The sequence below is a fragment of the Lepeophtheirus salmonis genome, chromosome 6 (genome assembly GCF_016086655.4).
Source record: "Lepeophtheirus salmonis chromosome 6, UVic_Lsal_1.4, whole genome shotgun sequence".
NCBI classification, from domain to species: domain Eukaryota; kingdom Metazoa; phylum Arthropoda; class Copepoda; order Siphonostomatoida; family Caligidae; genus Lepeophtheirus; species Lepeophtheirus salmonis.
The window spans coordinates 24,117,305-24,131,007 of NC_052136.2; the positions used below are offsets into that span (position 1 = coordinate 24,117,305).

Below are 13,703 nucleotides of genomic sequence, written 5' to 3' on the forward strand. Positions count from 1 at the left end.
ACGAGTAGTATACAGGCTCAAAACAATTATCGACTTTCCTTCGACACAAATAGCGAGTCAATTTTCAAATTAGAAAAAAACCCAAGTCGATATTATATTTATTGAGTCAGTATTATTTTATTACTAAACCTCATCAAATCATATATTGTGGGGCTCTTGTCCCTTTGATGTTTTCTAGTCAATCCAATTTCTAATGAGGTTCTTCATATCTCAGACTAGACAACACAAATGACTATTTTGTTACAAATTGCACTATCTCACATTTTCTCAAAAAGTTTTTGTTCATACAGCAAAAATGAATAAAATTCGACACAATAGTACTTGAAAATGTAAGTAAATAATAATCAAAGTATATACTGAATAAATTGTTCTTGGGTATTAGAGGAACCATATTTTTGAAAAGAAATAGTATCAAGATGCCCAATTAAAGTATTAATATGACATGTCTAAATATAAAAAAATAATTTTATATTCACTGTCAGTTTTTCCAAAACTCGTCACGGACCTTTAAAATATTTGGGATAATTTTAGGAATAGGTTGCAATAACATATTTTTAGATGGGCCCCGAACAAAATTCCCTTTCTAGAACATAATATATATGGATTATTCTAACATTATTATCACTAGTCAATGATATACCTACTTTGACAATGTCTTCGTAAATAAATATTTTAATTCATATTAAATTGAAAATAAATCACTGATATATACTTTCAGATATCATTGGTTTCTGGATCATTTATGTGACTATTTTACAATGACTAAATTATCTTTTCATATCAACATACCTAAATACTGTTTGGACACATCTAAAATTAATATATGTATTATCGCAAACTCATTCTAAAATTGCCTAAAATCTTAAAAATGACACTTTTGTATTTTGGAAAGACTTGGAGAACAACCAAAACTAATTTTGTAATATTGGATATTCTATATCTATAATCTTTTGAGCATTTTCATACTAATTATTTTTTTTAAATAGGTGTCTAGGGAGACAACTATTTTTAGGGGAAGGATATTTTATTTATTTTTAATAATATTACTAATAAGTTACTTCTTTCTATTTTTATTTTTAAAAAAAGACAATTTTAGTCAGGGAGGGTGTAACTTCACTTATAACCGTAGTTACGGGTCTGTAGTAATAATTATCGTGGGCATGAAAACAAAAAAAACACTAAAATTTAATCAAAAGGAAAGAATAAAACAAAAAATCACATATCACACAAAAATAAAAACAAAAAATTGAAAAAACACTGAATTGTAGAGTTTGAATATAAACAGACTATCCGTTTTAAAACATGATGATGAAGTTTCACAACGGATAAAACACAGGAAATATCAGAGTCGAGGGAAGCACGTTTTGCCTAAAAGATATGAGAAGCCTTTGATATAGCTGTTTTAATAATCTCCTCCATTTTTCCAGAGTAAAAGTCTAAAAATCATTATTCTTCATGTTATAAAAAACAAAATGTTCCTTTAAAAGTTTGCCGATGGTGTTTTACATATATTGGATCTTGCATTCAAAGAGAAAATGATCGCTCGTCTCGTTCTTGGTCTGACAAAAAAAGCTGGCCTAATGAAACGTCATAAAAGCTTAACTGCTCTCATTCCCAGAATTCCCTTAGTTGTTAGAGTTACAACGTTAATTTTCGGTTGATTATATATTTAACATACCGATAAATGCTTATAATTTCCGACTATACCTTCAAACACATAATTAGTTGTCACTGAAACAAATGTACTGTGATGACATCATTTCCATTCTAGTTGGAGATAATAGAAAATGAGTGATTACAAAAATTGTCATTTTTTTCGTATTAAGAGAGTTGGACGTGTATTGTCGCCTCTTGGGAATACAGATGACAACCCTGAATAGCACCCTGGATCACAAAATAGTAATTTTCAAAAAAGTTTTCAAAGTCTATAAATTCACCTTCACATTAATAAAAAACTGCATTAATAATTTTTTAAAGAAAAATAAGGGCTTTACAATTATTGCAAATTTGACATTCTCCAATTATAGGACTAAATGAAAAAGATTCCATTAAGACCCGACTATTATTTTTTATATAAATATGTTAAACTTTAATTAAAAAAGTAGAAAAATGGAACAAGTGGCTTGGCTGGAAGGCCATTTTTTTCACAGTATTTTTGCACAAAGGCTATTTTTAATAAAAATTATTTTAAAAAATTGCTCTTGAAAGGTTTTTCTAAGCGGCCATTTTTGAAATCGGATGATTTGAAGGGGATTTAAGTAAACTGAAGTTCGAGGAAAGTACCGAAACGGGCCCTGGTGCTTGCAACCCCAACCAAAAATGATCAAAATCGGTGATGAACATGTCAGAAATTCCCAATCAGTGTGTATATTTAACACTGAATGCCCTGGGGATATCAATATTTATATTATTAAAGCAAAATAAGTTTGTCTGTTTATTTATCTGGTCGTTGACTTCTAAAAGAATATGGTATACTCCCGCTGGTAAACAAATATGAATACAAACTGTTAATAAGCAATATTAAAAACAAGATGACGTTACTATCTTGGGGTACGTAAATAAATTACCAATACTCAACACTCACAGCTAGTGATGAAAATCGGGTGAATTTTTTAACTATCCAGTTTTTTTGGAGTTTGCAAACTGCGGAGTGAATAATCTTTTCCTATGCTGTTATTATTATTATTTCATTCCTGAAGAGTAAAGTTCCTTTTCTACTACATTCAATTATATTCAAAACTTGATTGAATATCTGTAGGGGTTCATAAAAGACGAATATTAACCTTGAAGATTTGTTGCAGAATCGTAACACCTTTAAGGATTAAGAGTAGAATTGAGGATCGACATGGAAGTAATTCTTTGCAATTCCCTTGTTTATTTCTTTTTTCTCCTCCTCCCTTGTCACAGCTGATTGTAGATGATCTAATAAAACATCATGACAGCTAAGCTTCTCTCTTCAAAAAAATAATTCAAATTGTTAGTTTAGCATGTTGACTTTATGTTTCTTTTCTTTTAACAATTTCCATTCCATGTACAACTGAATGTTCTACAATATATACACAATAATATATAAGAAATCGGATTGGACATAAGCGTCTGCTTATAAAAGATTTTGTTCTTGAGGCATGATTGTAAACTGTTGTTGGACTCAGAGTAGAATTGAGGATCGACATTGAATTAATTCTTGCTATGCTCTTGCTTATTTCCTCCCCACCACCTCCCCTTTATCCTCGTTACAGCTGTTTGTAACTGATCTAATAAAACGTCATGACAGCTAAGCTGCTCTATTCTAAAATATTTTTCAATTTATCAGGGTCTCCATATTGATTTTCTGTTTCTTTTTTGTTAACATTCCCAAAATGTTCTTGATTAGCATCATTACTCATGTCCCATTAATTTCTTTCCTTTTTTTCCATTTATAATTTATCTAATGGATTTAACTCGACTCAAGTCGATAGAATACTAAATAATATTGATGATATCATCAAGTAAAAAATTTTATGAGACGTACATTTTTTCATCATCCTTTACAGATCTCCTTCATTAAATAAATTCCTTTATTCATAAGGCTCAAGATAGGTACGGATGTAGGTACCTGCATAATATATTTAGGTTCTTTTTTTTTTTAATAGGACAAAGAAAAAGAAGCGGGAAGAAAAGGGGAGAGAGAAAAAGGGGAAGAAAATAATAAAATATACTTTCCATAAATTATTCACAAACACAAATGAAACTAATCTACATCAAACTTACTTCTTCAAATGTCTTTTTAAATAATTTATAGATTGAAGAAAAGAAATTCTCTGCCTCACTACATTAGTAATGAAATACAAATTAATTATTTCTCTGTTTTTTTGTTATCATATTTCTAGAACATAATAAAATAATACGCTCATGTAAGTACTTTCTAAATGAGCGCAAATACATTTAATCGATTCTTTCTGTAAATATGTTCCATCGTTATCTAATAATAGTTTCTGGTTTTCTTTCTCATGGCGTTATGTTGCCAACTATGGATTTCACCGTTACTTTTTCCTAATTTGTGTCTAAATGTTACTAGTTGATTTTAATGAGCTCTTACTATACTGTGAATAATTTGCAATAATGATTAAATATTAATTCGATTGTTGGGAAGAAAAAATTGCTAATGTGGCCTTTCCTTGTATTTCGGTTCAGAAGAAAGGTTGTGTAATTCAATCAAGGTAAGGACGCGCTGAGAAGATTGCTTGGCTATGTGAAATCTTTTTCGCTTCTCCCCAGCAGTTTGTTATTTTGTATGAAACCCCAGATGATTTTATTTCATTAGTTATTATTTCTGACATATGCGAATTTATCTTTCCTTGTTGATTCAATAAAAAAGGTTAAATACATAAGGAATGACTATTTCGTTGTGGAGTAATTTTCAAGTATACTCAACAACCCTAGCAGATAAAAAAAGTGTTACTACGACTACAACTTTATACAAATATTGACAAAATAAACATTTTTTTTCGTTTCGCCAATAAATTTAAAAACTGTTTACCATATCCTATAATGCAAAAGAATAAAAAAATTAAATAAAATTCTGGCTTATACTTGTAGTACGGAGATTACGAATAGGAGCAATTGGTGATTGATAATCTGATTGAATCATAACCTTTTTTAACGGTTCCCCTTGCTTTCGCTGATTGTACGATGGCGAGAAATTCTGCTTGAAAGACCGATGCCTTTTTGGCCAATATGTAGATACATAAAAATTACTTGAGTGGCTATTTTTACATGATTTAATGGCAGCTGTTGCAGAGGGAAATTTTTGATATACATAATGTATAAGCTTCAAAATCATTCAGTATTAGAAAATGTAAAAAATAAGAAAATATAGCATAAATATGCCTACTAATAGCGCAAATGAGATCATGCAATACAGTACCATAAAGTAAACCCTTGTTAATGTACAGGGTGTGGCAACATAACTTCCTTTTTTTTATGCATGGCAATCAGAGATTAGAAGTAGTAGGGGGGTTGGCGTGGTTTCATCATAGAAGCAAGATACTTAAGTTTTCTTTTAAAATACAGTCAGTCGTCATCATATTTTGCAGTATTGAGGAACGTGTGTTTGCCGACGAAAGTAAATATTAGCAAAAAATGTCTCGACAAAATATTTTATCAAATTTAACTTTTGTAAATCAGCTCCTGATTTTTCTTAGTGAGATTTATGAAAATCAATAAATTGCTTCAATTTTTAATATAGAAAAAACGATATTTTTAATTCATTTTCATATTCTTTGAACTCCAATAATTCAATAAATAATAATGTTAGAGACATAAAGAATCAGATTTTGATTTTCACTTTTTGATTAATAAAACTTGTATTTTTGACTTTTGGAAAAAAGAAATAAATGTTGCCATATTTAAATATATTGTATATATTCTCGATGTTTGACTATTTCATAATCTATTTTTTTCGATAAATAAATGAATTATTTAAATTGTCCATTTCCAAAAGAACAGGAATAATTTTTTTTGTTATCTCGTCATATATTTTATATGACGATATGTATTTGTCATTTCAGTATTTCTAAAAATAAATTTTCCTTATATCTCTAATTTGATTAACGTGTGTTTGCCACTAGTTTTTTGAGTTTGAATATCCTTTGGCTTGGTCTTTGGAATATATAGTTAATATTGTCTTTTATTGAATAATACCTCAAGTTTTTCATTACTTGACTAGTATGGTTACAGTTGTATTATATATGATCTTAACACCTACAATATTTTTTATAACTATAAGTCCCCGAAACTTCCAACAATCTTAAGAATGTTTTTTTTCTTCTAAGTTGTGATAATTATTTTTTCAAGTATAAGTATAAACTAATTACTAGTGAAGGTCAAATTATATTTCTCACTATATTGTTGGGATCAAGTAGTTTACATGAAGTAATGTTTACAATTTTAGTCTTGTTTTAAGAATAGTGTGGAGAATAATATTTAGATAAATGGGACAATAACATAAAAAAATCATTAGCTTTGGATCAGTTCTAGAAATCGTCTTATCAGTCTTTTTCCCAGCCACTTTCAGTCCTTTTTTTTTCAATCTTTTCACCATTGAACTGTCTAAGGATTAATGCATCGGTCTTTGGGCCTATGGTGTTTGCTATCTTTTTATTTAACTACGTAATTTCAGCTAGTGTAGTTTCTACAAAAGATCGATCAAGACGGGTCCTAGGACTAAAAATTAGGATAAGAATTAGAAAAATAGGACCGGTCTGATAGGACTGTAGTCTTTGAAGCTATTTTAGGCTAATCCAACTTGAAAAATCGTATATCTGATGATAATTTTTGCTAAACATTTCTCAAAAGGATATAAATTTCTGTGAAAATCTAATTTATGCCAAAAATCTAAAATTGAAAATTTTATTTTCTGGCGACATCTGTAGAACTAAAATATTTATAACGTCAGGCAAATTAGAGCAATGTTGTTAAATTATAGTTGAAATATATACTTGGAATCTTCAATGCTTTTCAAATCAAAATGCATCCATGAAGGACCTTTGTTTTAAGCGATTGAAGGAATTTTTTCTTCGTTAGAGTGGAAATACACAAAATAAAAATATTCTGTGATATCAAATTCCGACTTTTGTCATTACGGTAGTGAATAATATAGTTGGATGATAGATCTGGTAACACCCAACGTACTAGTAGATATGCCTCATTGGATATATATAAACCTCTTGATTAATCATAAGCTTTCCAAAAATCAATATCATTTGTATTAGTCTTTCACTAATTTCACGTTTCTGGCAGTGACGCAGTTTTTCCTTTCGTGATTCTATTTTATTGCTGATATGTGTCGTTGAATAAATGCTGAGATGCCTTAATCAAACAACAGCATATTTTACAAATGAATAATTATAATAAATATCTGTGAAAATATCGTTTTATTTTTTCATGAGTACTCACATAATCATTATATAAAAATGAATGATTTGGGGCATTTTGATCCTTTTTTTACATTGCATTTTAGTTACAATAAATTTTCGTTTCTACTATTGTCTTAAGGGAAGACATTTATTTATTTTCTTATACATATCTAGAAAAACCTAATTCATATTATGATATTTTCTTTTTCTTATCAGAAAATGAGATCTGTTAAAATCCATTTATTGTTACTTTAGTCATATTGAGAGTATTCAGACAGAAAAAAACCCCCACATATTTGAGCAAAAATCACAATATATATTTATACTTGATATATATATACACACCATGTATGGCAATATAGCTTCAGTTTAAAAAGGATATTCGATAGGTGACGTCCCACATTGTCCATACATTAAACTTTGGTACTTTAAAAACAGTATTTAAATTACTTTTTCATTGACAGATTTTAAAGGGTTAGTAAGAGTAAAGAAGATGCAAAATTAAATTACTAACAAGTTTTTGTAATTTGTAGATGATTAATTGATTTCATAGTATATTATTGACTATTCTTAAAAGATCTTAAAAATGTTGGTTTTTAGGGAATAAATTCGGTTTCAATTATTGGATTTTTGACAAATTACATAAATATAGAATTGTTGTATTAAAAAAATTAGGGTTTTATTTAGCTCTGTAGCGGTATTGTCCTTTGAGCTATTTGTGTTCAAATAACTTCTCTAATTTCAATAATCAATAATAAAAAAATAAAAAAAGTTATTTTTTTAAATTAAAAAATTGAAGCAAATGACTTATTTTCATAAATTGTACTACTAAAAACTCAGCAGATTCTTGTTCTATATTTAAATTTGTATTTTATATAATATACATATTTTCTATTGATTAATAACATAAATTAGAATTCATAATTAGGTAAGTACCATATTATATAATTGAAAATTGAGATATAACAGAAAGTTGAATCTGTTATATAGTTAAAGTTTAAAAGAAAAATTATTAACTCTGTGATAATGTTACTTTTATTGTTGTTTAATAAATTATCTAAATTTTCAAAGATATAATATATGTAGTACTTACCTAAATAAGGATCTTAACTTATGTAATAAGGCCGCACCAGAGCCCCAAAATTTTACGTTTGATTAAAATAAAACTATAAATGAATATAAATTATAGTTTGTGTTCTTGAGCATCTTTTGATTGTTTTTGTTAAAATCGAGTCACTATGAGAGTAATTATGGCCTTCTGAATAACACTGGTCAAACCCATTAGGCTCAACTTTGAGCGGGCCTAGAACGGCCAAGGGGAGCCATAGAATCCTAATATCTAACACAATCTCTTCTTCCATATAGAAAAACCAGCTTACCAAAAATCATCAAAATCGGTGATGGTCATACCGTGTGGGTGTGTACACTTGACGTGGAATGATCCTTATAGCAATGGCATTCCTTTTTTTAAGGCAGTGATTCCCAACCTTTTCATCACAGAGAGATCAATGATTGTTTATGTTTTTTGCTTCCATCTCTTAGCTGCTCGCAGATAATTTAATGAAATCTCATGACAGCTAAGCTGCTCTCCCAACAAACATTCTTCAAACTGTGAGGGTGACCACGTTAAACTTCGTTTTTTTTAACATATCGTCGTTTCATATTATTTTAATCTCCGGATCTTAACATCTCAATCTGAATTCCCTCTTGCTTTCCCTTTTATTTTATGTAAAATGATTAATAAATACTAATATGTATGTTAAAAAATATATATTTAGAAAGAATTAATGGTATTTCAAACGTTGCATTCACATGGTCTCCTCTTTATACCAATACTACATTTTCTCTCTCCAAAGTTGTCTAACTGATAGCTAATGTTGACAAAAAGTAATAAAATAAGTTTTGCTTCCGCTTTTTCCATTTGGATCCCAAATCCCATCTCTACTTATTACTTGTTAAGCAGCAAAGCATGGACTGTAAATTGATGTGAATTTTCTTATATATATAGGAAGATTTAGTTATTAATTTTTGACACTCTAGTTCAGACATCCTACAAAACTATAATCAACATTTCTTCATCTTGTCATCATCAGTGAGCAAAAAGTATGCACATCTCAGATGTCCCAAATGCTGAAGTTAAGGTGGTGAGGAATATTGATATTGTGAAGTGCTCCAGGAAGCTGTTTTGAAGGTGGCCATGATAAAGAATGACCTCTGCACGAAAGAAGGAAGTGAAGTCCACAATTTAAATAGGGAAACCCACAAAAAAACCCTATCCAAATACGGACCATCTTAAGGCCACCATAGAGGCTATGTTAGACAACTTGTCTGAAGAGTCTGTCATCAACTCCTGCAAGCCTTCCTGCGACGTGTAAATGGTGTAATTGATGCTGGAGTTTGCCATTTTGAACGACCAAGTGTGCAAAGGCCTTGTTAACAAGTTTTCTTAAAATTATTTTTGTTTTTATTGAAATTCCTTGATTCCAGGTGTTGCTTCTCAACCCTATACAATAAAACCTGCTCTAATCATCATCTGTTTTAAGAGTAGCTTGGAACCTAAGCGGCTATACCCGTTTTTCAAATTTAAAATTTTCAACAAAAAGGAAACTTGGGTCAATTGGTCGCCTGGACCAAGTTATTTTTTGTTTGATTATCCTTGACTGACTGCTAAATAAAGGTTGACTTTATATAGACTAATATAAACTTTCAATTTGAATCGAATAACTCATACATCAATTAAAATTTAGTTTAATCAAATAATCAATGTTTATACATAAGGAGATTATGAATCATATACTTTGTGAATATTAAGGGGACGTATGTGACCCTCTTCTTGTTTGCATTTTTTAAAGTTTTAACTCTAACAAATTTATATTTATGTATTAAATGTACTCATAAAATATATATATACGTTATTTAACTTGATTTATACATTTTATTTTTCCCCAATAGGAAAATCTCATAAATTCATAAAATGACACACACAATAAAAAAAAGAAGGACAAAAAAAAATCAACATTAAAAATTCGAATGAAAGAAAAAAAAGGAAAGCCGTATTCTAAAAGTGAACAATAGGACTTTACATAATATAATGAATTTCCAATATATGACATTTATAATCAAGTCAATTTCTATGGAACAGAGGCATTTGTGAGGAGAAGATAACCTCTGGCAAGTATTCGTATTATGATTTGAATTTAAAAAAAAGCTGAAGTTTAAGGCAAGAAGAGTATGAAAAAAAAATTCTGGACTTGGTTGCAATCTTAGTTGGATAAGATATAGTTGATATTAAATAATCAAAATCTTCGCTCCACAGGGCTGTATGACCTCCATAAATCATACACAATCGGAAAAATTGTTCACGTATCGAGTCGTGACAGAAACACTGGGGATATCAGGATACTTATCATATAGTCTTAATTGTTATTTATGTAGTTCAGAAAGAGAGACAGCTTCACATCTTCTTTGGGAGCCTCCAGTTTTAAAACTTATTTACTCCACTCTTGGGAAGCTGGTTAAGGAACTTCTTCCGAGACTTAGTGAAAAGAAATGACTTTTTCACACTAGCTTCCAATGACAAAATATATTTTCACACAATAATCGTGAAAATTCAATTATGCCATGAAGTCATCCATCTACATTTTTGATGGGTCAGTGTTACGAGGGTTGTCTGAAAATTTTCCGATCTAACAAAGAAACAAGACATTTTTTCAAAATATTCTTTTTGTAACTCTACACAATTATACATCAATATTTTCATCTTTGTAACCTATCCAAATAGTACTCGGCGTTTTTCTCTGCAAAATAATCGTTCACGAGACACTTTTGGTTTTTAGCAATCTGAATTGTATTGCCTTAGACGCGTCTAATTATTACACAGTAAGGCATTATATGTCTGCTATTGTAGACTCTACACTTAAAAACAAATATTTAATGACATTTCAATACTCGATTTTGTCCACTTTCATAAAAACAATAACATTAACTCACTCAAACGACTGTTACATAACAAATTCACTTCCAAAATGGCTCAAACTAAATGGGAATTTATTCTCGTCAAATTATAATATTTATAGCGTGGTTGTTTATTGATGGAATCGAATGAAAATTGGTAAAGTTGATGCAAGTGATGTTGTGTTTTGATTCATTTGGTGTAACCTCCTTCAGCCTAAATAACCTTTGTGATTTTTTGCCTGAATGCTGTCGCATCCTTGATTACATGATCAGCTGGAATCCTCCTCCAGCTCAGTTGATGCTAGCCTTAACGGAGCTAACTTTTCTGAAGGAGTGTTTGTTGACATTTTCTTGAAGGATACCCCACATATATGAATCTAGAATACTCAAATCTATATTAATTCTTAGCTAGACTTCAGCCTTCGTGAAATACAGGACCCTCCCCAATAGAAATGACTGAGTTGCCTTAGAGGCATGACACAGAGCAGAGTTCTGAGGATGTACCACATGGTTCAAGCCAAACTTTGCCTCCAAGACGTTTTTCAGAATCTTCAGATACTCAGTTGTGTTGATCTTAAGTCCAGCCTCGATGAAATATGGTGCCATGATTGAACCATCAATGGCTACAAATCCAAAAACCATGATTCCGTCTAGATTCTTGTACTTCAAAAGTAGTAGGACCTCCTTAGGAGGATAGCGATTACTCTAGCATTATGCTGATTAATTTCTGCGTCCAACACAAAAAATTTCTCATCGACATGCACAACGACTTTTGAAGCGCCATATTGGACAGCGATCTTTCCTAACAGCAAATTTTAAATATCACACATTCGTATGGGAAGTATTACATGACTATTGGAATTAGGCTTTGTCGATGAGAAGAACAATATTATTTTGCAAGATTGCTGAGTCTAAACGGATAAACAGGAATCTAAAATATTAATAATAAATTCAGTGAATGTAGAGAATTCGGGTAAGAATTGAATCATTAAGAAAAGATAAAGGAATCTCAGACAATTAGAGTCAATATGTGTGTAGTATGATTTATTTTATAGATACAGATATTTGTGGTCAATGATCATATTTTGATAGCAGCACAAAGTGTATAAAAACAAAATGTAAATTGGACAAATAGACGTTCATTATGCCGTACCACTATTGTTGTATCTTATTGATATATAACTATATAATTAATGATCATAATATTTTGTAAAATTGTGTAAGATAGAATAAATTGTTAGTTAATTAGAGAACTTCAAGCCCATCATTTCATGGAGTAGTTGGTAGTGCTTTAAAAGTATATTCAAGCATCGTGAGATCTGAGATATAAGAATAAATCCTATTTGAAAGAAAATTCAAAGAGGACGTCTAATAAGAAGACCAAATTAACCGAAGTCTAAAGATCTAGAGAAGCACAATTAAGATTATTTGATGCATAGTACTAGGAAAGCTACACTGGGGAAAATTGCCAGTGGACAATTGCCTAGGAGAAAATTGTCATAGATAAAATTTGACAGTAAGGAAAATTGCCCCTATTTTGTTCAAACTTCATGATGAATAATAACACATAAATTCTCTTAATATTATTTATGACAAATATCTAAACCAAGGGAGTACTTTCAAGTGTGACTAATATTACCGTAATATAATTACCTTGCATTTTTTAAAATTCAATCCAATCTTCTAAGAAATGGATCGAAAGGAGAAGGGGGGGGGGATAAATAGCTAGGGCCTCTTAAAATATGGTTAAAAACACTGCCCCTCAGTAGTGTGGGATTGCTAATAACTACTTCCAGTTTATCCAGGGAATCCTCTAATATCAAAAAATAGTTTAAGCTCTCGGTTTGCAAATTAGAACAGCATTTTGTATGTGTTTTTACGCGATTTAACTCTTTTTTCTTATGGATGCTTCTTTACATGCAAATAACATTATTTTCATTTCAATAGTCATGTAAATAATTTTTTTTGTTTATTTTTGTAATGGGTACACTCAAGTTAATATTACTTTTTGTTATTCTTTTTGGAAAGATTAGGATATATAACTCATTTTTGGTGGAAATAATTTAGCTAATCCAGTGAGTGAATATTAAATAAAATAAAATTTTAATAGTTATAATTTTGTTTTAAACCAATATCTATATTCTATAAATTCAACCATTAAATAATACAATAAATTTCATACAATAATTTTTAAAGACCTAAAATAGATTTAAATTATATGATAAATCTTTTAAGAATAAAATTTTATCATTATATTCGTGATATTTTCTAACAATATTGAGAATACGCTGATTAATTTCTTTATATTTTTTATTTTGTTGAAAAAAAATCAACCCTATCATGTTGAATAAGCTTCGATATGGACATATATTATTTTTAATGTTTCAATTAGATGCCAAAAATTAGGATTCAAAGATGTGATACACTTATGAATTGCATTATAGAATCCCTCTACCCCTATCCTAAGATCACCATTTTTGTTCGATCAAACATGTTCCATAAACTGATGGGATATCTTAGTGCATCTCTTTGCATGTTGTTTCTTCTTCATCTTAATTTTCCAATGTATGTCAATTCAAAATATGCAATAGATAATATAGAGATTGTTTTATCTTCAGTTAGTTCTTAAAATATATCGATCACATTATTTGGTGTTAGAAATACAGTGAATAATATAATCTCATTTTTAAAATAAAGTGACTTTGTCTGTAATAACGTTATATACAGCCAAGATCGACAATTTTTTTGTATAAATTTTGAGATAAATGAAAAAATAACAAAAACCATTTAATACACAATTAGAGAAAAATAGTCTGAAGCACAGTGATAGGGTCAATTTCAAAATCAGCTTAA

General features: G+C 29.7%; 1 long non-coding RNA gene across 1 annotated transcript; it reads left to right on the forward strand.

Annotated features, from left to right (window-relative positions):
• The first annotated feature begins 4,021 nt into the window (after window positions 1–4,021).
• Window positions 4,022–12,103, forward strand: LOC121120655 (uncharacterized). The gene is made up of 2 exons (XR_005865138.2): window positions 4,022–4,199; window positions 9,849–12,103. It is a non-coding gene; the product is annotated as an uncharacterized lncRNA (long non-coding RNA).
• The last annotated feature ends 1,600 nt before the right edge of the window (window positions 12,104–13,703 follow it).